The sequence below is a fragment of the Lineus longissimus genome, chromosome 1, assembly GCF_910592395.1.
Source record: "Lineus longissimus chromosome 1, tnLinLong1.2, whole genome shotgun sequence".
In the NCBI taxonomy this organism is placed as follows: Eukaryota; Metazoa; Nemertea; class Pilidiophora; order Heteronemertea; family Lineidae; genus Lineus; species Lineus longissimus.
In genome coordinates, this window is record NC_088308.1 from 6,767,811 (window position 1) to 6,791,602 (window position 23,792).

At 39.8% G+C, this 23,792-nt stretch overlaps 1 protein-coding gene across 4 annotated transcripts in view; it reads right to left on the reverse strand.

The window, feature by feature from the left end:
* Positions 1-13,403, reverse strand: part of LOC135487135 (RYamide receptor-like) — a 91,617-nt gene extending 78,214 nt beyond the window's left edge. For 2 of the 4 annotated variants that reach the window (XM_064770569.1, XM_064770551.1), the window contains exon 1: positions 4,446-4,460. The gene's annotated coding sequence lies outside the window, so the exon portion shown is untranslated. Of the gene's footprint in view, positions 1-4,445; positions 4,461-12,219; positions 12,236-13,202 lie in introns of those variants that run through there. The other 2 variants (XM_064770579.1, XM_064770560.1) reach the window with 2 other exon arrangements.
* Positions 13,404-23,792: the final 10,389 nt, after the last annotated feature.

Here is a 23,792-nt window from a genome sequence, read left to right on the forward strand (position 1 = left end):
GAAGCTTTTTGATCAGTGTGGTACGCTATTTCTCATTTTTCTAGACGCTGATTCTCATCTTTGTAGATCATTATTCATTTCAGTTCACAAACTTGTTTTCATTGCAACAGACTGAAAGCGCAGATATCAAACGTTTCTGAGGATTGCCTTTCTTTACTTACTATCTGCTTATTAGTATGGTAACAGTTAAACTGTTTGTTGAAATAGACAGTATAAATGTGTTAATTACTTGGCCTTCAGCAGCACTCCACCTTAAATCCCATCGCTGTAATGGCTTCCAATCACTGACCAATCACGCTACCATACGTGCATCTGCTTCCACAAACCAGGAATTAAAAGGACTAGTCATATTTTGTATGAAACGCAAAAAGCGTTTCAGTCATCGCCGATCCTAACGTATTTGCCACTGTTTATTGTGTCATGAAGAAGCCACTCCAAGGTCAAACCACTTAAAAGGGCTAATCATATGAAGCACAAAAACCGTTTCAGTCAATTCTGATCCTTATTGATTTGCCATAGTTCATTCTGATGAAGAAGCCATGCCAAGGTCAAACCATTTAATTGACGAACAATTGCCATACGTCCGCTAGTCGAAATACTTTAATAAATAAACCAGAGTCTCTCTTTCTGAGCTCACTTGATGGTCGTTGCTAGTACCAACTGCTTGAATTGGTCAATAAAACGTCAAAGTACATGTATTAATAAATGGTCGCGGAAGTAAGCCAGGCAATCTTGCCATCTGAGTGAATAAATTTCCACAAAATGTCTTCAGAGCATGCACGTTTCAATGGTTACTAATGTACAGCACATATCGAAGTATGCCCATAACTCTCGCATTCAGTTCGTTATTTCCTGACCTGACTTAGCTGTTTTGTTCTGGAAATCACGGAAGTACGCCTACCACCAAGCCCTCCAATTATCACCAACTTTGATCAGTAATGACTTCCTGACTTCCGCGACACAAATTGTACACCTGGAGTAACTGCTGAGACCGAACGAAATTGCAGTCTTCAGTCAACGACCGAATAGTAACACCACTCGTGAAATAGTATTGCTGAAACAGATTGACAAAAACGCTCACTGTCACTTAGTGTGAAAAAATATTTTTTCCGCATGGTTGTGACTTTGTACATTGTATGGCGTCTTGTATAACTAGATGACTGTTCTAAGAGAGCGAATCTGCGAGCTGAGCTTATATGATATTGAAGACGATAAAAAAAATGTGTTGGTTATTTGATAGATATTTAAAGGTCTTCCAACGGGTTTGTTCTATTTCTACTTGACCGTGGGCAATGACATCTTAACTTGCCACAAAACATCGACTTCGCACAAATCACGGAAGTTGCACACCTGGAGTAACTGCTGATCGAGACCGAAAGAAATTACGGTCAACAATCAACGACAGAACGGTGTAGCGCCACTCGTAAAATACGCCGCTAGAACTGCTTGACAAATAAAGTCGGCGTCACTTTCCGCGATAATTTTTCGTGTCCGCAGATCGGGTTGAGATTTTGCATTATCTTGTACATTACGTCATAAATGGAACATACAACTATAGTACGACACAGACGACTGAAAGGGAGAAAAAGCGATTGGTATACCAGGTGCTCTTACACTAACCTGCAGAAGGAATGAAAATCGTTTGTAGGTCTTTGATGAAGATATGGAGTCAGAACAAAAGTAGCCTTTTGATTTGGTCATCCTTAATCATGGCTCTGTGATGGTCGACAAAAGAATCTGGCTGTGCACTCCTGATCATGAATATACGATATTAGGAAGCAGGTTGGAAAAACACGCCTATTCAGTGTTCTTATAAACCTTGAAGACAGTGTTATTGCTTCGGCTTACCCGCAAAGATAGATAAACAAAATAGTGCTTTCAATAATTCACCATGTTCAGCATGATCACAGAGGGTGACTACAAAATAAAGACCCAAAACCTAAGACCCAACTACAAAACAATGATCCTCCATTCGGGTTCAGGGGTAATCATGTGCATCTCAATTTGAGATGACAGATGGTCTTTATCGCCCCCAGATCCCGCATTCACATATTCCACAAAGGTGCATTTGCGTGGGCTGAGAAAATTCACCCAAACTAGATTCCTATTCTTTTAATTACGCCTACGTGAACACTATGATCATTGTTGTAATGGAAAGACAAAAGAAACAGCCTCTTACGGACTGCTGTATAGTGATGGCGAAAAGAGCTAGATTTCTTGGTGTTGCACTTTAGAGGATATAATTATATTCATATTTATCACCAATGACTGGTTATTACTGATTGAATTCGGTCAAACCAACCCACGCCGAAAGAAATCCAGACTTCTTTAGTTAACTTATTATATACAGTGACGACTCAGAAGAAGAATTATCCAATTCATCCTGGTTCTCATTATTTCATCATTTTTTTTAAAAAAAAATTTTCTTCAGTTTTATTATCGAAATATTTGTTATCTCTGTTAAGTTGTCCTACTAGCTTCCTATTGAAAAGTGAGGGTCCTTTGTTTATAAAGTATCTTTATTTTGTCGTCAAAAAATGTATCAGCTTTTCCTCGCTTTGTAACCATATGACTGTGTATTTGATCTTCTTGTTCCTTTCTGGTCATATTACCAATTCCATTCCTTTTTTCCAATACGCATATGTGACCGAGTACTCAGTTGACAGATTCCTTAGATCGTTTGGAAAATCGCACAAAAAACGACACTGCGCAACCTGGTTGAGATCTGCGACAAAGTCAGGTCAACGAACCGGGTTAAAAAAGACACAACGCAACAAATGTTACGGCTTCGGTACGTTTTTGAGTATACATCAAAAGTCTAAAACTCCCCTTATGATTTGACATCAAAGTCAATTGGACATGAAGAAATCTGGGGTCGAGGGGGGGGGATTATCTCAATGATCAAATGGAATGATAAAAGCCCCACAGACTTGCCAATGATATATTTCGTAAATCATATCTAAAAAAGGCATTAGGTCGGTCAAATACGACCTTGGTATAATAAGTAAGCGTCTTTTGTTCAATGATGTTGGTACTGCTACGGCTTCAGAAGCAATCAGGGTTACTTCTTTTTGTACGGAGATATGAGATATAAGGATTAGCCTGGCGTTCTGAGACAAGAGGTGGACAAACGATCAGGTCAGCGGCGCAAAAAGGTATATGTGACTTCTGAGGAGTTTGACTCAAGATGATATCTCAAATGATTTTTTCGCCATTTCAGAAAATGACACCAAAAGTATGAATATGAACGACACCAAAAGTATGAATGATTATGACACGATGAAAAAAGCTTTAAAGCTTTTTAAAATATGAAGCTCCATACTCATTCATTGTATGTAACCCTGGTATTCCCTTAATATGCCTTTTAATACAACCATACTAGATCAGATACCTCCATTGGTGATTGTATACAATCTGTGTACATTCAGTGTACATAGATTTTGGTCAAAACATTACCCCTATGTTTTTTTAATCATTTACAAAATTTATATGTGTCATGAAGAACCATTTACAAATTTATTAATAAACGTTTTAAACTATTCGTAAACCTAATGTATGAAAAGAAACTAGTATATGTCGAAGCCATCTCCTCAAATTGACAACGCGCACTGATTCAGGCCAACTAAAATGCAAGTACTAATATAAACTGGCCAGTACGACCTTGTTTTTGGATGCATTGGATTGCCTGGATCTTACATGTAGATTCAGAATCCACTAGAGATTGAAGATTCAATCCAATTTCACTTATCACAGCCACGGTGTGACATTTTAGTATGCCCTCTTTGAATACATGTCTGATCCTGCCTACCATGCAGATGGTCTAATTGTATGATGTGCACCCTTTGTCTGCTCTCCACACAAAAGTGCGCCAACTATAATAACCTAGAGATTGAAGATTCAATCCAATTTCACTCATCACAGCCACGGTGTGACATTTTAGTATGCCCTCTTTGAATACATGTCTGATCCTGCCTACCATGCAGATGGTCTAATTGTATGCTGTGCACCCTTTGTCTGCTCTCCACACAAAAGTGCGCCAACTATAATAACCATCAATTGCAGGGATGAATGGGAAGAATATTGTATCCAACTCAAAGTTATATTGTTTCCATGGGACACCAACAATCCATTGACTGCGATACTTTCAGGCAGAAATCTATTGAACGCGAACAATGCGTTTGTTTACCAAAACCGTTTCCAATGATTCAAAGCGACTTAGTCTCACGAGATCTCTTTCATCAGGTGATCATTGGTGTCGCACGTTTGTTTTATATTCCCGATAGAATTTTTTTTTAAACCGCTGAGCGTTTCCTTTGTTCTACTAAGGATTATTTAACCGCGGCACGTCCCCCTTTCGCTGAGGATGTTGGCTTCGTCTTGATAATGGCAATAATGTTAGCCTAATCTCGTTGTTACGATCTGTCATGTTCTTGCATGATGCTTACCGTGGTCCATTAGCGCTTCTTTCTTGGATATTGGTATAATAATAAACTGAAAGAAACATGATAATGGAATTTAAGCCACTTCTCTCCATTCTATCTTTAGTTCGATATATGAAACATGACAAACTGCATCACATCAAAAGCAAAATGTTGAGAATAAATATTGCGTTGAGAGCTACGAGGACATCATTAGCTCTTACACAACAATGAGCGACTTGTAAGACAAAATGGGAAACACCGAGAAAATCCGAGCTGGAAAAGGTGCCGCAATTGAGGGTCGAACCAAGGTTACCACTGCGCCACTATGACAACATTGCAAAAGGTCAGTGCTGTTGAAATAATGCATTTTGAAATGACCTGTCAACCTGCTACGATCCCTGCAGATTAGCTCCCTAACTGATCTTCACCACAAGGCAAACACCGTTGATGACAGTCCCTTTTTCCAGAGAAACTCCCAATGGACATTCAATACATTGATTCTGAGGTCGCCACTTAATTTCGAATGATGTTCGATCATGATTTTCCATCAAGATTCTTGACCAATCGATCCTATCACCATCCGACGACCTCGCATTCTCTCGTTGCTGGCAAGGAAACCCATTAAGTTCCTGCGATCTTTATCGGAGCATCCTTTAATGGCTCCGGGTGCAAGCTATTCGAGCTTGGGGGAAGTGAAAGACTCGGTGATCCCGATCATGTCAATAGGCTAGAAGTCAACCGTATGCAGTTAAAATCGATCGGGTTGTCAATCATGCTATCGTTTGTGGAATCAGCGAGTTCATGTGGTGATAACTTTAGCATCAATGGTTACACCAGGCTGTTTCTGAATCCACAGGCGCATTGCTCCGCGCTTGTTTGCCACCGAAGTAAGCTGGGCGAATTCGTTATTGATTAGGCCACAAAATATGCCATATATTTTCGGCTTACCACTGGTTGCTAGAAATGATGGAGTGAATGGGCCGAGTGCAAAAAAGCACGATGGCAAGCATACCCGACTACAATTTCCAGCATTTCACTACAACTTACTTTGTGAAGTAGCTTATAATATATTCCTATGAAGTACAATAATTTTTATAGAAAACGAAAAGGCCATCAAAACGTTTTGCTCCAAGCGCATAATAAAGTATACTGTGCTTTGATATAACGTTGAGTTAATGTCACTGCTAAGTTCAGATGAAATAGGTTTGACCTTTATATCAGTTACTTTGATAAAATCAATCATAAAAAATCAGGAATGTCAGATTTAAGGGTATCTCCTCCAGACTATCTCCTCTTCGTTAAATGGAATGGAAAGATATTTGTTCGATATTTCTGGGTTTTTTCAGAATTACACCAACAAGGTACAGTCTGATCGTGCTGCATGATCACAGAACACGAAGGAAAAAATCGGAATCTTTGCCTTGACGCATTGGCACCAACAGCCTACGGAATCGCGGCAGGAAACCTAACAATACTAAAGCATTTTTCTTCCAGCATCCACTTCGATACAATACAAGAGCTAAAAAATAACGGAATGCATTCAGTTTACAGTGTACTCCTAAGCACCTGATGAAGACACAAAAGGCGCCGGTGCTTGCACAACTTTTTTCTGCTACATCTGAAGTCTTCCATGGATATTTCAATGTATATTCTTTATAACGAAATATCATACATGAGTACCTCAGCCTCCACTTAGTCAGGAATATAGACTAGAGAGTTGACATTTCTAGACAATCATTTCTGACAAGCTTAAATACTAGGGGCGCCTTTCCTTCCTTAAAAAATGATCTTTATCGCAGCAAGCCTTCTGATGTGAATTTGCCGAAGACAGAGTTTTGGTGAATACAAATCATAATCGATACACTTCAGAATTTTCCAAGCGACGTATCCCTGCAAAATGTAGATTGTGTAATTAGTTTATCAATTAACGGGACGGTATGTACTTGCCTCTGTGAATATTATTACGGTCACACAACGACAGCCGCAGCGTGTCGATAGAGCATTTTTACGATTCACATTAAAATAGAAATTATAAATATGGACAAATGGAACTCTGTTAGTGGGAAACATCTCTTTCAGGAAACATCTTAGTCTTGGCAGGGTACATCGCTCTAAAACCTATTAGACGTAATTTAATCAAGCACTTCTGGCATGTGGTTAGATTTGTAAATTTTGATATGATTGAATAGAAACGAGAGCAGCCATTGAAATCAGCCGCATCTAACCGCTAAATCTGTGACAAAATCCGAACGATAAGAAACTGTCAAAATGCAGTAACATTACAGTATCATAAAGTTTCATTGGCGAAATTATTTTCATCGCTGCTGTGCTGGGTATACTGAACTCCTGTTCGATGCCATGAGTTAGAATGAAGTAAGCGATTTTTAATATATCCCTGAAAATCAGCAAACTGTCACGAATAATTCGTTTCAAGGTAAAATTATCGGAGCCTACACAGTCGAAAGATCGCTTTTACTAATTAGACCCTGACAAATATAGGATGTGACTTGTTTTACAGCGGTCATAAATGATAATTCCCCAGCTGATTCTGTCCACCGGTGGCATTAACGTCGACCGTATCCCGTGTTTATCAGAAACGAACTAGCAATTTCCATAATTCGACATGATTGGCTGTATTAAGCGTGTCAGCTAGGGACACAAATAGGTGCGGTTAAGATGGATGGCTCGCACTTTGACATCTTTAATAAGCTTGCTAGGTTATCGGAATGCACTCAGACGGAGGAGCTCAAGTACAGATCAGAGTAGAGTGCTTACTGTATGTGGATTTGAGAAGTACTAGTTATGATTAATGAATGAATGCCGAATTAGGCTGCACCTCAATCTACCGCTGACAAGCCCAGTTGAGTGAGAATCCCTTTGACTTTGAGACTATAACAGCATTCCGCGAAGATGACGTCACTGCAGCTGCTGCCCTCTATTTCCCCATCGCTGAATTACAGGCAATGTCGGACAAAATGCGGTTTCGTTATGGATTCAGGCTTTCTAACTTGGGCAGTCAGATTCAATCTGGCACATGTCCGAGTGTTGGAAATACTACATAATTGTTCTGAATATTTCTCTCTCTGACTCTATGGTATCATTCATGCTAAAAACAATGCAGGGTCAAAGATAATTTACTTTGGAATAAGAGTCAGTAAGTCCTTTGCCACGGGTCCTCTCCAGTTTCATCAGCTCATCCCAGGAGTATCATTCCTTATCTGTAACTGACCAGCATCATGTCCAGGGATTCGGAACTCTTGGTCTATCAGTGTTGATGAAGATCGAGATAAGCGAAGACATGATGAGAGAATAATCAGTTCTATGCAGACATTTGTACCCCCGTGTGTACCTGCTAATTTTTGATACTGCCAGTTAATTTTGGTGTAGTACGCGCTACACTCACTGCTTGTCGACGTCTCAACTTGGTCTATACTGAAATTTGCAGTCAGTCAGGAGACGGGTAAGGATGAAGCCTCATTATTAACATTTTGATTAAGGTGTAGGGCATCACCATTTGCCTACGGCAAATAGTCAAATAATGGCTTTTAATACCGTATAACTAAATGGAGCGACCTGATTCACGATATCACCAAGAATGGGAGATCTAATCAACCTTACTTGTGTTCTGCACCTGAGAGAGATACATGTATATAGTTTATATAGCGACAAATGTAAAACGAGGTAACCTAAAATTATCTTTTGTATTCCGAAACCAACCGAATATTACGTGCAATTAGCATTGAGAGCAATATCTATTAGGAAATGTGTTTCTGTTTGTAACAAAAAGAAACATCAAAAGGGATGTGGATTATATTATTTTCCATCAGCAAATTAACCATACACGGAAAATGTAAATCAAAAGAGATAGTCAACAGAGAATGGACCAGCGACTCCATTTTCCTCTGGGAGAACCCTCCACGGCGCCACAGAAAATAAGTTATTAATGGCTTCTCCGAAATTATATTTGCACACGTTCGGTTTGTCATACGTGTATACGTATAAATAAGTATGTTCCTCGTGCATTCTAAATTCTTCCGTGTTGGCAATGATAAAGAATAGGCATGTAACAGCGGCAATTCTTTCATTACTGTGGTCAAACACCTCATCATTCTTCAATATTTACTTGTCTTGTCGCTGTCACTTTAGAGCTATTCTTGAAACCGGGTCACGCTTTATTATATAGTATTCTAAAAGGCCTTAGTCACAGTATATCATTGTTTCTAATACAAAATACATTACGCCTCGTTTTGATCGGAGCGGTCTAATTGGTATCGTAACCAATGACCGCCTGGGTAGGTATAAAATTCTGAATTTTAGCAGACGAATTATTTTCACCAAGAAGCAACGACTCAGCCCCTCAAAACAATGTCAAGAACACGAGATTTTGAAGTATTCCCCGATATTGGGATTTGTGAAGTAGGGAGGATACCCGAGAACTCTTTCCGAGGATTCCCTTGCTGCGTGACGTCATCTTCACAAGCAACAATATGGCGGAGTTCCGGACACCAGGCTGGATCATTCTTTGACGAAAACGGAACATATATACCTTTCAAATCGTATTTAATTTGTTTAATTTTGAAACCTTTTAGAATAGAAATTAATACCTCGCTGTCGGTCATTGGTTGTATAATCAAGACCGCTCGGGTAGACCTCAAATTACGTCCAAAACCCTCGGCGAAGCGCCTCGGGTTTTGGACTGCATTTTCGGTCTACCCGAGCAGTCTTGATTATACAACCAATGACCGCCAGCTCGGCATTAATTCCTTAAATAAGTCAGTGACATTTACCGACAACGGATACCACTGACTGGTTACTTATAACCACCCTAAATGTCACTGGTTCTCATTTGGACACACAAGGTTCCGAGACATTTGGCGTCATCTTCGCCTGAACTAGGGGTCTTCGTAAAGTCCGAAAACCCGAGAACATACAAGCTTTTCTTTATAATGGATACGACTGAAGCCGCATCTGTACTCGGGTAGCTTTGTCGGCCGAGTGGGCCAATTTACTTCACGCGGTAGAAGTTCAAGCCGGCTGCTCTATTCTGATTTGCCCCAGCATCTGGACATTTTCAAAACGACACTCAGTTTCCACTAATTCAGAGAGAGCAAAACTGTATGACTGGTTACAAGAAAAATCGGGCTGTCTTTTTGAAAACTGTGGGTTGTCTTTTTGTGAAACTGTGGGTTTATTCTTAAACGAAAATACGATCAAATGGCACCCTATAAGTTGTTGCTTTCAGTAAAGCTTGGTTAATATGGATGCACAGAATGTATATTCATACGTCGGCGACGATTCAAGGACTGCGAAAAGGTAAAAGGTTGTCTCTAAGACAGGGGTTTACGGGAAAGAAGGTTAGCTTGTTTTACAGTCACCACGAAAGATCAGCATTAGAAAAATACTGTTCATCGCAAATGTTGTCTCTACGACAGGGGTTGTTGGGAAATAAAGGAGAGCTTGTTTCACAGTTTTCCCCAAGAAAGATCACAGCATTAAGAAAACTAGTTGTGATAGGAAAGGTTGTCTTTAAGACATCACAGGGGTTTATAGGAATGAAGGGAGGGCTCTTAGTTTATGTCGGCATTAGAAAAATAGTTTTCCGCTGCAAAAAGGTCACCACTATTCTTGTCTGAAATCGCAACAAACAGACGTGCTTGGACAATTTTTTTTCGAGACGGTGAAAATGATCATATCGGCAGAATTAAGCCATTTGCTCTATACTGATTTGCCACAGGCGAATAGGGGCATCTTTAAAATGGCACTTTTCTAGCTGTAGACAGAAAAGGTATGTTGTGCAGCGGCGAAAGTTGTTCATTGTCGAAAATATCATGTGAGAAGCAAAGGGAAGACTGAAACAATCGCAGGTTGTAAGATTGTTCAGTATCTCTCGTGAATCGATTTCACAAAAAAACCTTGCAAGAACCCGCACGGGATCTTTCCAAGGAAAAAAATATGACAATGTGGATTATGCTAAGTCTCAGCAATTGGCCGCTGTCGTCCTCATCATTTCCGCAGATCAGTACACAAGCTACAAAACAATTATATTGTCCAAGCCGTGGGTAAGCGGATTGCTGCGCAAAGATTCGTGAGTTTTGAGTGGGTTTTAGACGTCTGGAATGACTTTGGGTCGTATCAAGCGGTGAGAAGCGGTAAAACCCGCGGCTTCACTGACGGAGTAATAAGTAACGAAATAATCTGACATGTGTCTGAGGGGGTTAATTGACTAGATATCTTGTCAATTTTATGTGTGAAATGACTTAACTATAAGAGTTTCAGTCTGCGCGCAACGTGAGGTTGATCTGATCGGAAAGAATGCGAGAAATGGAAGTGATCACGGGGCCGCGTGATCAGGCGCGTGGATTAAGCTCAGCCTCAGATTCCTTGCTGACGGCACTTGCGGCCGCTAATGTTACAGCCGACAGTCTATTTTTATGTCATCACCTTGAGGCCAGTGCGCGACCACTTAGTCGGTTAGGGGTGCGAAAAGTCCAGACATAACATTGATATAGTATCGCCACGGATGTACAGGCATCGTATTCCGAGATTTAAGGTTTGATTAGAATGTTCTCTATCTTATGACAGGTTCCTACACGTATTAGTTTGGTCTTAGTGACTGAGCAGAAGGCTTTCTGGATGACATACACCAAATGCACTCTCCGGCTACGAGGAAATCTGCCTCAACAGCACATGACCAGTGAAGTGTACCGTTCCTCTCCGCGCAATGAGCACGTATAAACGATCATAATACGACATCATTGAGAAAAAGCATGCACAATTGAGAAAGAGTAGCCTTTAATTTATTTCTTCTTGATTTTACTTATTAAGCGACACGACACGTTTTATTCCATCGTCCAAAAGTTGGGCTGGATTATGTTTTTTTATTTTTTCATTGGCCAACACATCCAATAATCCGGTATCGAAAACCACTAGCCTGAACTTTTGGTGTCACTTTAGATATTTTTTCATGCCTCGCTTGCAGTTTATATTGTTTCAGCCCGCTATTTAACACTCGCGCTGTGAATTTCTCTCGCCTGTTTTAATTTTCGTCAATTTGAATTCTCTGTGTCAGGTTGAGCGTGATGCGACGATGCAACAGTTTGATGGTTGACAGCTGCATTAAGGCTTGTATTCGGTTTCAAAGGTATAAAATATCAAAAAGAAACCACAGAGGTGCACTCCTCTATCCTTTAATCTCAAACGCAATAAGCTTCATTACCCTTTTTCCCGTCTCAAGTTTGCTTTGGTGGTCTTTAACGTATCGAATAAGCTTTCCATTTTGTCAGATCTCAACAAACATCGTTAAAAGCATATCAGAATCGGTCGTTTAATCTGCCGGCAAATTGAAAAAATTCTAGAATGAAGCTTCAAGTGAAGCCAAGTAAAGCAAAAAGGTGAAGAATTGACTCAAAAAGAGATGCATATTTCTTACATGTGTAACAGTTTCTGTGTTCTGTAACAGGTGTCCGCCAAATAGGTGCATGTAATTTTAGTGCTCCTTCGCATGCAATTTAGGAAATCAGGGGAACCCAACAGCATGTAGAATTTTATGGGGCGCCTTTTACTCTCAGGTCCTTCGCGTGTGGCAACTGATTTCGAGAAGCAACATCCAATATTGGCACGGTACGCAAATCATGACTATTGATTCCCAATTTCAGATTGCAATATCTGACTTTTCTCGTCAAGCTTGACTCTGTCTGCGTGACACTACAAGCTTTAGAGCTCGTGCTAAGAGTATGAGATTAGAGCAACGCAATAACCCCTCAGTAAGGTGTGCGAAGAAGTCGGACTTATTACTGACCTTGGATTGGCATTAGACAGCCTTTTCTTCGATGTAAAGCAAAGCTCGAAAGACTTCTGCCTTGAGATAACGAGCAAAAGCTAGCAGACGTTGATCCCGATGATTTCACGAAAAACCTTAACGAAAATAAAAATTGTGCGAAGACATTTTTATTTCTCGGAAAGACGGAGAGAAAAATCGTAACCAACTAAAATATAAATCTTGAAATTTTTATTTTTTCAGAATTTTCACACTGACAGATGGCAAAATAATTTCGCTAATTACACACAACTTGGCGGTTCACAGGCCTGTTCATTACGGCCTGTGAAATGCGACAGCTGAATTTGATTGTTACACACTTGTAAACATGTAATTTTTCACTCCTCTCAATTTTTTCGAATCGCAACGTATCTTAAAAGAAAATTTCCACAATTTTTGTTTTGATTACGATATTTATTTTCGGGTTTCCAATAAAAAAAGATATCCTTTTATTTTGCCAATAAATTATATTCGCAAAATGCGCATAAATCAAACGCACGCGAAAATATAGCGGTAAATAACAGCAATGAAGTGTATACTATAGCGTACTCAGCTTTTTCACGGCAGTTATCTGAAAAGCGTTCATATCAAAGGTGTCACTTAATCATGTTAATACGTTATTAAAAACCAGGCCTGAGGCAAGGGTAAAGACATGGTAAAAAAGAAGCACCTTTCATACAATTTACAGATCGCTGAACATTTCGCAAGTGTTTGAATTGGAGAACTGCATAGCGAGAGAGCATGTGCCACGCCCCATATCTATCCGCAGATATCCTCACTTCTATAAGTATTTTGGGAGTTTGTAAGGAAATATCGACGAAAATGATGAAGGACTGTGTTTGTTTTATGTTCAAATCATATTTCTTAAAGAGCTTTTGATAGTAAAGGATACGTTCTACGTGATGAACTTTTGTAACAAGGTTGAAAAATGATTTTACATGAATACCAAAAATAAGTGCTCTTACCTGGATTGCTTATCCAACGACTAATTAACATCCATTTAGAAACAGCTTTTTCATTGCAGATACGCCGCAAAAATATTCACAACTCGATATATTCCAATTGTAACAAAGAATTCCAAATGAAACCTATTAGCAGATTAGAATAAAAGACGCAACGACCATCTGGAACTAGCGGAGTTCTGCCGGGATTCCGTTCTAAGTGATCTGCGCATGTCGGCTCGTAGTGCGCGACTACCAATCCTCGAAACGTATGCCATTTGGAAAGTTTAGCCACGGAGAATTACCGCGGGAGAGGCAGCAATATCGTCGGGCAGAGTCTCAGCAACAACTAGATAGAGACGCATTTGCTAATCTAGTTATATTGATGCAGATCCGATCATTGTCATAAAAACACTATGAGCATAAACCAATTAAAGAAAAGCAAACACGAAACAACACGGGAGTTCTGATCGGTCCAGTCAGGATGAGCTGTCATTGATCGATGGATGGGGTGGTAAAGAATAGGGACTTATCAAGGATGCGTCTACGTAAACGGATAAAACTCTGTAGAGAGAGGACGGATGTGTTAATTCGATCCGTATACGTAAATGTATGTGGAGCCGTAATAAATCTCCCTATTCTTTGTTATTGTAAGTACAGTCTGGGTAAACATACAGAACATTTTGGATTGTAGGCAATGAATTGCATTAGGGATAAATTCCCAAACTGGTGAAGTTTTTTAAACGACAAAGTATTGTAGTCCAAATTTGAGTAGATTATAGACACTTTATGGATATTGGATTTTTAAGAAGGCTTGTTGTTTGTTTTGCTTCTCAAAATATAGACTTAGTGGTATTGTCAGCTGCAGGTATCAGTAGCTCTACTAACAAAATTTGATTATTTGAAAGGGAGTGTAGGGGAAACTGGAGACTCCGGTGGAGAACTAAGCTGTCAGATATGATCACACACTGGGGGGAAAGTGCACTGGATGAGCGAGGAGCAAATCCAGGCCTTGTGACAGGTGTTACTATCAAATTCACTTATTATACATGCATGTACATTTATATTATATTGAAGGGTATTTTAATTTTCGTTCAGTGGGTTAAACTAAAACTCTACGTTTAGAACTCTCCAGCAGCACCCAACTGTTATTAATGTATATCTGAAATCGTGTTTTCATATTTTCAACTCTATTGAATCTGTGGTTTTATTGAATTTCTCATTCACCCAGCAATTTCAATCTCTTTATGAATAAGTCGTAAAATCGATGAAGTCGTTGGTCACTGCAGGGCTACATTGACGAATAGTAAAGCGAGAAATCACCCTTTGAGATTAACCAGAAACTGTTTCCCTGGGGTTGCGTCCGTAGGGTAGGATCGACCTTGTTAATCAAGAAGCTGATTGTATTTCCATTTGCGCTTAATTACGCTGGAAAGTAGTCAGTCAATAATCAGTTTTCACCGACCAACGAGGCGCAAAAGGTAAGCAGCGATTTCTATTTGCATGGGGCGACTGCAGCATGTATAGGCAGATAAATACTGCCGCTAATACACTGCTGCCTAGATGCACGCGCAGGTCAATATTGAACCTCACACAGTCGATTGTGGTCTTCCACTCAAGACGAATCCAAATCCTGCGAATTGAACAGCTTGTTCGAAAAACATAGCTTTAAACTCCGAGTAATTCTTTTTTGTGTGAAATTGTTTCTGAAGCGCACTACGCCTATCAAACTCCATTACAGATTCAATTGCAGACATATTATTTCAGTGATTTCTATCACACTATTTTTCAAATAGATATCGAAATACTCAGTATTTATTAGCTCTCAGCGTTATCCTCCTTTAAAAAGCAGTAGCGTTATCGATCGCGTTCGCAACTTTTGCAACCTTGACATTTCCCGCATCAGACAAAATGCTCATATCATATCTCTTTTGCGGAAACTGTAAAATTCTACGTTAGTTGCTTCTCGAATCTTTTTTGCATCGATGTCACAACATGTCGCCATGATTGCTCGATTGATTAAATCAGGTTCCGCGTTCGATGACCTCATAAGCATGCTGTGTGTAATCACACCATGGAAGATAGTCAATCCGTCGAAAAATCTATTGATGTCCTGATAATTTCCGGAGTTTTGTGTTAATTGGCCATAATTCCTGGCGGGCAATTGGTAAACCAGTATAAGCTTCTACATGTGTTATGACCTTGAACCACACTGACCTTGCAAGTTAAATCACGGCGAATCAATCGGTCTGATTGGCAGTGTCCGAAAACGACTGATGGGTTCGAGTGTTAACATTTACATACTTTTGATCTGTGATCTTCTCAGGTCAGGAGAACAAAGAAGGCACCCAGCGAAATAAGCGTCGTCATCCGAATGGCTGGAGCGGCGAAAGGCAGCTTGATGATCAAGCTGACATCGGCTTTTAGATCTTTTTACGCCTTGGTGGATTTTTCTAATGGTAGCCTATTGCCGTTTGTGTTCCGCTTATTTTGCGTCTTGCAACTTTTTTTCTGTCCTCTCATCTCGAATCTCCATCATGTGTCTAGTACACACGTCGTACACTTGCCTTTAGCGGTTTTGCAAAAAACAGCGGGTTGGAAACATACACTTAGAAGAGAAGTGTACCCCTTGTTCTATTACTATACGAAATATTAACCGCCATAATCATGCCACGTATATGTTTCAAAGCAGATATAATATGTTACAAACTCGTGTTGTGTAAAGAATAACGATATTTTTAGACGATCTTATGCCATTTCTGCCGAGTTTCTGTTGTTACCGCTAAGTCGCCAAGGTCGCGGTCGCCAACAGAGTGCAAAAATGGTTAAGGTCGTACGTAAACCATCAAAAATCTGTCATTCACGGCAAAGTTAAGGTGATGATGAGGCGATAACAACCCATAATGATAAATTGACCTTAATCACGAGAATATCCAATGCAAAGAGCATATTTTTTAGTTCACCATTTCAATTCAAGGTGGCCGAACTTGCTTCTTTCAGTCCACCACCTAGATGGCAACTCGTGAACTAAAATTATTTATTCAATTAGGAGCAGTTAAAATTATTTTAGAGAACCTAATGCAATCGAATGGCCACATGCACTGCATTGATTGACATGGCTTTACGAAACAGAGTAGATTTGATTGCCTTGAAAGAAGCATGGCTTTTGATAGAATCGACTCTTGACAGAGAAACTCGGTATTGGAATGGCTTTTTGTGTCTCGTTCTTAGTTCGTAACTTCTTAACATGACGGGTGATGTAATTTCACGTTCGTTTTTTTAATTGTAGTACGATGAGAAACCACACCGGTATGTGTCACAGAATGTGTACTAATGTGTCACATTATACACATTAATTCAGTGAGGTTTTCCGTGTGACGGCAGATGAAAACCTTGGCGAGTTTCTTGGCCTTAGAATTATATCCAGGACCTTGATGTATCGTATGCAGCCACGTTGCTAATCAGGGAGCGGAAATAGATGACAACCCTGTAGGTCACAGGTTACTTGAAGCCATTCCCGAACCCAACACCTTTTCCTCTATAAAGGAAACGTGCTTGAAAAGAATATTGTAAAATTGATTAGGAGGAAGCGAGGTTGATAAGTTGCTCACCAAAACCTGAAATCTGTTATATTTCTTACAAAAGTGGTGAACTTATCAACTATCACATCACGGTACACTTTTTAGGAGTTTTATAGATCACTCTCGGCACTGTTTAGAACAGCAACAGACACCAAAATAGTCATCTGGTCTAGTGGTTCCATTACAAAAACTATTCTTACCAATACATTTCTTCAAAATCGGCATTTGTGATAATTATATATAGTAAATGTAATTCCGGAGGATGAGGCAGGTCGAAGGTAATTCAGACGTATTCTGAAATTCTGAAATTCTCTTTTTCATGCGATCCGATACGTTACCATTTCATTTTGCCATAGTTAAAGGGTTTCATCACTCCCATGATAAAGTGCAAGAAATGTAACAGTCGGATATGAATTCAAAACCATCTAGGAGACACATACAGAAAGTTAAAGGGAAGCCCAATCCAGAAGGCGATACTTCCCGCTTCAATTCAAGGTGACGGATGTTTATTCTTCTCTGGAAATTTGGTTCCAATTTCTGCCGATCAAAGTCCTGGTTTGAATAGAAATTCGCCTTACTAAGCTTACACGCCAATTTCCGGACTCCTCTAACACATGTATCTCTACAATAAATTGTACATCTTCAGCCTTTTTGAGAAGGAGCCGAGTCGTCGCGATGGACCAATGGCATTGCCAAACCACATTTGTGAGGTTTCGGAAAACACGTCTCAACTGATAGCCAATTCGTTTTCTCGCCTGTCTCAATATTACGTGTAGATACCTCAGCAATGCACCTGCGTAAACCAATGCTTTTTGCACGAACGGTAAGAGAAAAGATGGGCTCATTTAGATGGATTATTGACCAAAAAAAATACGTGTACTCGGAAAGAACTGTCACAGCTTTCCGTACTCGAGAAGAAGCGGATTAGGCTGATGGTATCGCAGCTTTAGAGAAAGGAACGAGATAATGGATTGTATATCTGAAGGATACACTGATGGTCGCCATCATCAGAAATGATCGCCTCCAGAAAAACACACGAGGGCATCAACGTGACTGTGGTTAGAAATTGTCGTCTAGAGTAAAAGGAGAAACGTATTCATTTGCAGACGTCGTCAGAAACGAGTTTTTCATCCAGATTTGGGACAAGGCGAGTTCTGCCCTCCTCCGTTGTCCTTAAGATCTATTATTCCTTTGCCCTCCTCATGACAAAAACGTACAGTGTACATTGAGGAAACAAAGCTCGTTCTTGTTGCTTTGTACTATGATTTTCCGCGTGTATCTGAATCAAACGAGTTCATCCGGGAACCGTAATATGATTACATCGTGGAGGACATCGTTAGGAAACCAGTAAGATATTTGATGAGTATATCTCTTCAATACAGACTAATAGCTGACAGTATTCCACAGATCCCGTAATTGAAGAAACCATAAATAAAGACTCATTTGGCCAAACAGGGATTCTAATTATCCTGCCTTTATAGAGATCATCATGAAAGATGTCTGGCACTGCAATCGAACCTGTATTATAACATGCACATGTGTAACCAGTCCATGGTCATCCAGACTCTCATGGTCAATATTGACAAGAGTGAATACACTACTGATATTGAGTATAAGCTGATGTGATGTAAAGACCGTGGTGGTCATGATGTGGATTAGGCTGAGTATCAAATCATTACCAGGTTGGTTTAATAATCATCAGCAATGCAGTATTTTATATTGCCCTTCTATTCTTATGTTGTCAAAATCTTTTTAAAGATTCTGACATCATAAGAAGAACCCTTTCGACCTTGGTTTGGCGAGGGAATCGTGTAATAAGAGTTCTCGCAAAGGTCCCAAAACTTCAGCACTATAAACGCCAGTCCTCCTCATCACTTGTCGAACAATGTGGATGGGCCTACTAGGCGTTTGCGTGGGTGTTTCGGGGGCTTTGTGAAATCTCCCTATTGTCGTAAGCACCGGAATTGAAACGAAAAGAACGTTGTCAGATTACGGCGCGAAAACATAGCAATTCGGTTTAGAAACGTTGTCGGCTTCCTGTATTTGCAGTTTGCCGTTAACTTTTTATAGGTGGACTTTGGTCTGATTAATACAAGATGTACCCTGTTTGATATTATCTATTCTGATAAAACCCCACATACACATGTTAAGAAATGTAGGTGTTACCTGAAGCCTCTTAGACAACTTGGCCTTGTGAGCTTAAAAAAGCTGAAACCTTTTGAGAGAAATATATATATGAAACTGAGAATTAAAACTTTTTTCGGGTAGAAACCTTAACTGAGCAGGAAACAAGCTTTCATTTATACCTGGCCTAATTAGTACATATAATTTTTTTTCTCTCGGTCATCAGTGTTTTACATCGCTCAGAATCAGTGCAGTGTTTTCGTTTGACCCATAAACGACAAGTGTCTTTTCTTTTTACTCAAATTGGCACAATGGAACAGTTTATTTTTTCCACATAATCGGCTTCTCCAACAATCAACATATTTGGTCAAAAAGAACCCTGATGCTCGTATGTGAGGTATCTGCAATACAATAATCAATTTACTACAGAGATGATCGAAGATACTTCTAAATGAAAAATTATCCTTAATAGTACCAAGTATGCGGTCATGATACATACTTATCAGTACACAATCAACATTTTGTGATCTTTTTGTACTAAGTTCATCCCCAGCCATTTTCAGATTGACTCCAAACATCAACTGCCTTGATATTTACTCAAATTATCACAAATGTTCAGGTTATTTAGCCACATAATAAGCTTCCCCAGATCAAGATGCGATCAAGAGGACCAATATTTGCTTCTGCGTATTGCAAGGAATGTCAACCCGACCCTTAACCCATAGATATGAGTACCCTAATATCACTCCAAGAAGAAAACCTTTCCAAGAGTATCAGTGAACAGGATTAAGATGAGATCCCTGTAATGAGCTGCAACTGAAAGACACTTAAAAGTCACTTTAAAACAGTCTTTATCGCTGAACCATCACTTTGCTGAACCATACTTTATAATAACGGGGCAAAATGATGAGAGGCTTTTCGGTACTTGTTATACCATTCAACTTGAGGGGGGATCATTATACCACGAGAGCATTGTCAACATGTGAAGGTGTTCAACGGCAAACTGGAAGCCGTTCAATTAAACGATCATCTCAAGTTTGATTCAAAGGCAATTTCTGTGGAGAGTAAGGAGGCGGGCCATTAAGAGCGTGCCGTACCCTCTCTTTGCAACGAGGGCTCTTTGACATTTAATACTTATCAAATCTTTGAAAAGATTTCTCGTCAGAAAACTCTTCATGTATATTTTTTTCTACTTCAGAGATCAAGAATATTCATTTAAAGAGTAAGATCAAAACGCATGACTTGACATTTTTATTTCAAATAGTTGTTCTTTGTAATAGTTTTTTTTTATAGGGATGAGGCTACTGTTCTGCTTTGGGCACTTTGTAAGAGTACATTGTTTGTTCGAATGGTTGTTCTGTTTGAAGATTTAAATAATAGAATATCCTCTAAAGCCGGCGTAAAACTTGAGAAATATTGCAGATGGTTATTCTTTACTTTACCTATGAATACCCCCAATTACATGTATAGATTAGATTTAATCTTGATACTTGATACCACGGGATGATGTACCTCGTCACACCGTGGTAATCGATCGATGGCAGATAATGACGGTGCAGAACCGTCAAAGGTGCTTTCATGTTTTTGGCCTAAGTTTTTTTACAAGTATTCTGGTCGTTGTGCCCCTTGACTGTAAAGGAGATTGTTAAGAATGAGAGTGGGTTTTTATGCAAAACTGGCTTCCAGCAGGACCGTGACTTCTCAAAAACATCATTCGAATATCATTAAACTGCAAAAAAAATTTAACTAAGAACGAAATGTAACCGTCGGTTGATCTGATATTCGCAAGCCTGATCTAAAACGACCGCCTAGCAAAAATCATTATAAGAGATCCGCATCTGTGTGACGCTACATGCCGTGGCGCACGCGGCGAGTTGGCACACTATCCTCCAGGTTACCTTAAATCCAATGCAGAAATTGTAGTTTTAAGTATAATACTATAGAACTATGATATAAGTACAAATCTTCCATACTCCTTCATGCCGTAGCCGATTGTCCGCATTTTAGAAATTGAAATATACATATTCAATATCTACTCACCCACAGAATAACCTATGATTACAGCAACTGCTACAGCGAGTATCACAGAGCCCTCAATAATCCAATTACTGGTTTCCTAAAAGCACTCCTCGTGGGGCTCCACTTGATGTTTGAGATTGGTAGGATTTTACTTATGCATTACCTGTGGTCGTTCACCCCAGGCGCAATTAATGTGCCCAAGGTCGGCAAGTATCACAGAATTTGTATTGATCTGCTAGCTGAGCTTTGAAATTTTGAATTGGTAAAATATCAAGTCAACTCGAGGCCAAAACAAGCAACAATGAGTTACCACGTCTAACTCTGCGATTTTCTACCATAAGTCTAAATCTCAGAGTCGTATACACCTGAACAAGGACGCGTAGTAGAAGCTCATTTTACTGCAATCAAACGAGCCACCCAGCCTTGCCACCTATCGCGAAAATAAATTTTCGAATGACTGTGCATTTGACACATCCGTTGAGGAAGCAACATGACCACGCGGTGGTGATGCTTTTGTATGAAGATTAAACGGTTTCCATTTGCCATTGCGGTGGCAATTGTATGTTAAAAGAGGCAAGGTCATTGATGACAGCCCAAAAGCGAATTGGTGAAATCCAGCCGTAAAGCTATTGTTTTGACTTCTTTTCCCCCGCTAATTGTGAAATTCTGTAAAGGTCACGATGTTCTATTGTACATAATAATGTACATGTAGATCGTGTACAAACCACTAACTCGATCACGTCATTAGGTAATTGACCTCCATCCCCAGCCCGTTCGCTACTGTTTACCCCACAAGTCCAAAGCATGACTCTGTGGTAGCTCAGATCTCTTATTAGTTCGTTTGATTTGAAACCAAAAGGAGATGAAAGGGAAATAGCCATAGGTCTCACGCCTTATAGGCAACAGGGAAGGCTACTTTTTCCAAACCGGCATTATCGCGCTGACGATAGCATCTGCGGCAGCTAATACCTGACGGCACGTCGTGTCTATTTCTTTAAATATCATTTTGTCCCTCCAACCTTGATCTATTCCCTATTCTCCCGACCATTGTCATGTAGGAACCTTCATCAATAATCCCTGACCATGTCTTAGTACACATTACGCCAGCCAATTAAGCAACAAAAAGCGAACATATCGTGCCTAAAGGAAAAAGTCGCAACAGATTGCTGGGAGCTCCATATATCAATGATCTGCTGCTGGTTTTTGCGCGTCTATTTAACGGCGATAAGTGGCGCTTAATTGGTACTGTGGTAAAGGGCTCATGTTCCCGGAGAGCATTTTTTCTCAGAGGTTAGACGCTTTGAAAGTGAGCGTGCGTAATAAAAACGACGTGATGGGGCAAAGCTGCAATTGCCTTGCAATGTCAGCTATCCAGTATCAGGTTCGGTGCAATGCGGAGGAGTGAGCGTGTACGTCCGCAGCAAAGCAACAGATCCACTGAAAAATAAATGTAATTAGGCCTATGTCATGTCGACTAGTGGCAAAGTCATAAAGAGAGTAAGCCACTTCCCTTCGATCTAAGAGTCATGAAAGGCTGTAGCAATATGTTTCTCACACCTCGATCAAGAAAGCACCTGGGAAGTCAAGATGATTGACGTTCGCTAGGAAAGTTACTTTGATCGTGTTGCAGAGACTTTGTGATTTCATAAGAGTTCTATCGGCCAGCGACAAATCTTGAATTGGCTCTTTAAATTCAGGACGGTTGGGATGGTTTAAATAGTTGTAAACGACGTTTTTTCAGATATTGGTTTCGTTTATCGGAGGCAAAAAGTGAAAGAAAACAAAAAATTTACACATGCAATATTTACATGTGGCCGTGTAAACCACTGAACCAGATATGACACTACATTATACAGGCTACTGTGACTGCGGGTTTAAGCCAAGTGATGAACGTTGAGGCTGCCAGACCCTATTGGTCACTGTCGTACTACACTACTACGGCTTTCAACGCTATGCGCACTCGCCGTATACATATAATATATATCATCGGCTACGCACCAATCAAAATAATAACCTACGGCTGAAGTCGCTTTTTCGATAGTGTCTTTTATATTCATGATATTCTGGTAAGTAGCTGATATAGTGAGTGGTTATAAAGTATATTATGTTGACATTTTTTCTAAAATGTTTAAAAAGTTAGTAACGGATGGAAAGCTGGTCACGTCAACAGTCTACACCGTTCATGCTCATTGCATTTACTGTGCCTCATGTTAATGGAAATAAATATCCATGTTGCATATTATGCACGCAGATTTGCTGAAACTTGCTTAATGTATAATACTCTTCTACACAACGGCAGTGTTGAAATTGACATTCAGTATGTATCCACTCAGTTGGAAATTCACAAATTCAAGTTAAATCTTAGAATTTTCGAACGAACGGAGGAGAGACCTTTAATGATAGAGACCATTTTGGAATGCCAGTAATGTACTTCCACCTATCAAAAGTAAACAAGCCCGTGGCGAAAGATGAAATGGTTGGAGTTGGTTGGACGATTGGCCCGTCAATACTTGAACCCAACTTGATGTTTCAATTATCATTCAATTGAGAGAAGACTTCGGGTGCTCATACTTGACTTTGACAAGAGTTTCTTTTGGAATTTTTTCTGCTGCTGTTTTTACAAATAGTCCCAGCTTCGTTTGTCTGACTCAATCTCTCTGCGTAAGCTTTCCAAGGATAAGAGACAGGGGCTTCTGTCGGATCACTATGGCTCCAAAGGTAAAAGCTTATTGATCTAGCTTTGGTGTATTTCTTGTTACAGGGAAGATGGTCAGGAAAGAGAACCTTGTGAAAAAAAGCCTTTGATAAACGTCCTACCCGACAATATCAATGCCATTTCATGTTGTCCAACGGACAAAAAAGCTGAGCTTTTTTCTTTTAGACCAAAAAC